Raw genomic sequence first — 4,629 nt, 5'->3', positions numbered from 1 at the left:
ATGTCTGTGCATGTTTGTATGTAAATATGTGTCTGCATGCATGTGTGTTGTCATGTATGTGCGTCTGTGTGTCTGTGCATGTATGTGTGTATGTAAACATGTGTCTGTGCATGTGTCTTCATGTATGTGTATATATGTATGTAAACATGCGTCTGTGCATGTATGTGTGCCTTCATGTATGTGTGTATGTGTGTCTGTGCATATATGTGTGTCTATGTATCTATGTATGTGCGTCTGTGTCCATGTCTGTCTGTCTGCATGTATGTGTATGTAAATGTGTGCGTGCGCGCATGTATGTATGTAAATATGTGTCTGTGCGTGTATGTATGTCTGCAAGTTTGTGTATGTATGTATGTGCGTCTGCGTGTACGCATGTGTGTCTGTGTGTCTGTGTGTCCGTGTGCAGACGCGTGTGCTGCCCCCAGCCCTCCCCTGCCGGGCTCGGGGCTCTGCGCCGCAGCGGGTATATCGGGCTCCGGGTGGGCAGCGGGAGGATGAATCAGAGCCGCCCGCGCCGCGCAGGGCCCCGGCGGGCTGGGGGGCGGCCGCGGGGTCACCTTCCAGGCCACGTGCCCGGCGAGCCCCGGGGGCGGCGGGCCGCGAGCCCGCACACCCCCGCCCGCCCGCGCCGCGGCGGCCGAGCACCCCCCGAGGAGCCCGCGGGCCCCCGCCCGCCGCCCGCCGCCACCTGCGCAGGCCCCGCCGCCCGCGCCGCGCTGCCATTGGCTCCCGCCGCGCCGAGAGCGCGCGTCTGCCGCCGCCTCCTCCGCGCCGCCCGCCCCGCCCGCCGCCGCCGCCGCGCCGCTCCTCTGCCGCCGGGCAGTCGGCCGGGCTTGCCTCCCCGCCGCCCATGCAGCCCAGCGCGCCGGCGTCCAGGTAGGGGGGTCCGGCCGGGACGGCCCGGCGGGGGCGCGCGCGTGCGGGGCGGCGGGCACGGCGCGGCGCGCTGGGCAGGGGCGCGGGGCCGGCGTGGGCAGCACCGGGCACGGCCGGCGCGGCGGTGGGGGTGGGGGCGGCCGCCGCAGGGAGCAGACCCCTTGGGAATCGGGGTCCGGGCGCCCCGCAGGCGCCGCGCTGGCCCCGTGCGGACTTAGTGGACAGCTGATGCGCGCGTCGGGTCGGGCTGCGGGGGTGATGCCGTCCTCCTCCCGCCCGGCCCCTTCCCTGCAGCGGGGGTGACGCTGTCCCCTCACCCCCCTTCCCTTCAGCGAGGGTGATGCTGTCCCCCCACCGCCCCTTCCCTGCAGCGGGGGTGACGCTGTCCCCTCACCCCCCCTTCCCTTCAGCGAGGGTGATGCTGTCCCCCCACCGCCCCTTCCCTGCAGCGGGGGTGACGCTGTCCCCTCACCGCCCCTTCCCTGCAGCGGGGGTGACGCTGTCCCCTCACCGCCCCTTCCCTGCAGCGGGGGTGTCGCTGTCCCCCCACCGCCCCTTCCCTGCAGCAGGGGTGATGCTGTCCCCCCTCCCGCCCCTTCCCCCGCAGCAGGGGTGACGCTGTCACCCCTCCCACTCCTTCCCTGCAGCCGGGGTGACGCTGCCCCCCCACAGCCCCTTCCCTGCAGCTGGGTGACGCTGTCCCCCCTCCCGCCCCTGGGGTGGCCTGGGGGCCAGGGACCAGGCTGCGGTGGCCGCAGATGCAGCGCCAGGCCAGTCCAACGGGCTGCGGCCACTCTCTGCCCATCAGATCCTGCCGGCCGCCTCCGCCCCCCCTTTTATTTTTGCACGCAGGAGTCCATGAAAAGATGCAAAGGTCACCGGGGTGCAAGGGACACAGCGACAAGCGCGACCTTGGCAGCGGCGCCAGCTCCGAGCCCCAGCTGCTCCCCCCACCCCTCAGCTCAGGCTCGCCCAGATGCCGGCGGCCTTTTCTCTGGGCTCAGCCGTGAATCACCCACATTGCCCGGGCCCCCTGCTGCCAGGAGCTGCCCACACAACTGCCAGTGATGTCAGAGGGTCTAGCTGTCGCCCACCAGCCCCCTCCCCTCCCGTGACAGTGCCCCCAGTCACCACCTCCAGGAGGCCTCCCAGATTCCCCAGGTGAGGTCCCTGCCTCCTGCCCTGCCCGGCTTTCCCCTGCCTTGTGGCTCGGTTATTTCCGTCCTGTCTGTCACCCTCTAGCCCTCAGAGTGCCTTGAGGGCAGGAGTCTGATTCGTATCTGTGCCCGTGCCCTGCCTCACCTCGCACCCGGCACCCGGTGTGCGGCACTGAATGAGCTTGAACTCGGGAGCTAGCCGGTGCCCGAGGGAGGGGTGAGGCTGCTCCTGGCTCCCGTTCCCTTCCCTGGGACCCCCCCTCAGTGGAGACCCTTCCCGGCTGCGGCCTTTGGGGAGAAGGGCTGCATTCGTGGGGGGCCCTGTGCCCCTTCTTGCTGAGGTCGGTTGGACCAGGCACCTTCCCAGAGCAGACCTCGGGACCCCGCTGCCTGGGAGCCCCACGCAGGGGACGTGGCCTCCTCCCCGCCGCCCGCCGGGCTGTGCCAGGAGCTCCTGGACGGGGCTTGGACTTGGCCCCCGGGCCCCCTTCTGCGTGGAGCAGAGGGAATGCGAGTGTTAGCAAGGCGCGAAGCAAGGCGTGCGTGGTGCCCGCTCGGACCCCCTGGGGCCCAGCCAGCGGGCGGTGTGGTCGGGGAGAGGGAAGCCGGGGCGGGATGTGCCCTTGTCCCAGGGCAGCGGGACCGATGGGAAATGGAGGAGCCGGATTCCAGCCTGTCTAGCGTCTCGTGCGTGTCCCCGACAACAGAGGAGCCGGGGGGCGGGGGGGGGCTGGAATCGGCTGCTGAGGGCCTGCCCTGTCCACGGCGATGCTGGGGCGCGCAGGAGGCCTGTGGGTGTCCCCTGTGGGACAGGCAGAGTGATCTTATTATTTTTTTGGTGGGGGTGCCACACCTGGTGGTGCTCAGGAGTTACTCCTGGCACTGTGCTCAGGGATCACTCCTGACGGTGCTTGGGGGCCATGGGGGGGCAGGGGAGCAAACCCAAGGGGGCCATGGGCAAGGCCAGGGCAGCCCGCTGTGCTGTGGCCCCTGCCCCTGTGATCTTTACAGACTCGCCTCTGAGTGCCCAGCCCGGGGCATCCTCCCATGCCCCGAGGGCAAAGTGCAGAAGCCCTGGGGCCCTGGGGCTCCCCCCCCCAATCTCCCGTTCTTAGGAGAGTCACCTTCAACCCTTACAAAGGTTGGCCCAGCCCAGAGCCCTCCCTCCTCTGCCTTCTCAGGCCCTGACTTCTTTCTAGAAGCTTCCCTGACTTGGACCAAGAGCCCCTGAAGCGCCCCTCCCCACCCCCTGCTTGGCCTTCGGGGCTGCCCTGCCCCCCTCAAGCCTGAAGTCCGAGGGAGGGGCAGGGAGCGTGTTTGCCCTGGCCCCCACCCCCCTCCCGTGCCCGTGGGCTTGCCTGGGTCTTGGCTCCCATTTTCTGGTTTGGGTTTTGCTTGGGGACACACCCAGCGGTGCTTGGGGGGTTCCCTCCTGGCTCTGTGCTCAGGAATGACTCCTGGCGGTGCTGGGGGGGGGGCTGGGGGACCATATGGGGTGCCTGGGTGGGACCAGTGCCCGCCCCGCTGTGCTGTCGCTCCGGCCCCTTTGCTCCCACTCTGAGCTGGGCCGACTTTCTCTGGAGCTTCCGGGGTAGCACCTTTCTCTGCTGCGGGCCACGGACCCCACAGAAATTTGCATCAGTTCCTCCAGCAAAGACAGGTGGGAGAGAAGTGAAACTGGAGGGTGGAGCTTGGGAGTGGGGGATTCCCCGCCCCCTGCAGCTGAGGCGGGGAGGGGGGCGGGCAGGTGGCTGGATTGGGGAAGGGCTAAGGGGAGCGCCCCTTGGTGTGCTTTTGCGTTTGTTTGTTAAAGAACAACAACAACAGCAGCAACCTTGTTTACCTTGTGTTTTTGTGTTGTTTTGCTTCGAGCCATGCCTGGTGGTGGTTAGGGCTTCCTCCTGGCCCAGTGCTCAGGGATCACTCCTGCGGGCTTGTAGGGAGGGGCCGGGGGAGGACCCTATGGGGTGCCAGGGATCCAGCAGGGTCAGCTGCGTGCAAGGCAAAGGCCCTCCCCGCACTGCACTATTTCTTCGGCGGACAACATGAGGAAAAGCTTTAGTTGTGTTCCTTACTGAAGCACTGAGTACCCCGGGTGGCTTTAGAGGCGGGAAGAAAGCCCCAGTCTGGTTCCAGACCACCTTAATAAAACAATAGTAAATAAAATATATCCATATGTGTATGGCAGTGCCGAGGAAAGCTGTGTCCTCGCGTCCTCGAGGGTCTGGGCGCCTGGGGGCACGGGCAGGAGTGTCCCGAGAAAGCGCGAGCCCTGGGGGGACAGGAAGGGGAAGGAGGGGCTCTCGGGAGACCTGGGGTGCAGATGCTGGGGGGAGGAACCTCACTGACACTGATGACACTAATGGGTGTGGTGGTCTGGGAAGGCAGAAGTGGGGGGTAGGGTACAGGTGCCAGGAGAGCAGGAGGGAGGGGAGAGAGAGAGGGAGGGAGGGAGGGAGAGATAGAGTGGGGGGAGAGAGGGAGAGAGAGTGGGGGGGAGAGGAGAGTGGGGGAGAGAGAGAGGGAGAGAGGGAGAGAGAGAGATGGGGGGGAGAGGGAGAGAGTGGGGGGGAGAGGGAGAGGGGAGGAGAGGGAG

The 4,629-nt window shown here is 66.9% G+C and overlaps 1 protein-coding gene across 2 annotated transcripts in view; it reads left to right on the top strand.

Annotated features, from left to right (window-relative positions):
- The first annotated feature begins 727 nt into the window (after positions 1-727).
- PACSIN1 (protein kinase C and casein kinase substrate in neurons 1) overlaps positions 728-4,629 on the top strand; it is a 56,438-nt gene continuing 52,536 nt past the window's right edge. For both annotated transcript variants that reach the window (XM_055129044.1, XM_055129041.1), the window contains exon 1: positions 728-876. The gene's annotated coding sequence lies outside the window, so the exon portion shown is untranslated. The remainder of the gene's footprint in view (positions 877-4,629) is intronic.

This window comes from Sorex araneus, chromosome 2 (genome assembly GCF_027595985.1).
Source record: "Sorex araneus isolate mSorAra2 chromosome 2, mSorAra2.pri, whole genome shotgun sequence".
NCBI classification, from domain to species: domain Eukaryota; kingdom Metazoa; phylum Chordata; class Mammalia; order Eulipotyphla; family Soricidae; genus Sorex; species Sorex araneus.
The sequence above is the reverse complement of the archived record's forward strand: the minus strand, read 5'-3'. Positions and strand labels throughout refer to the sequence as shown.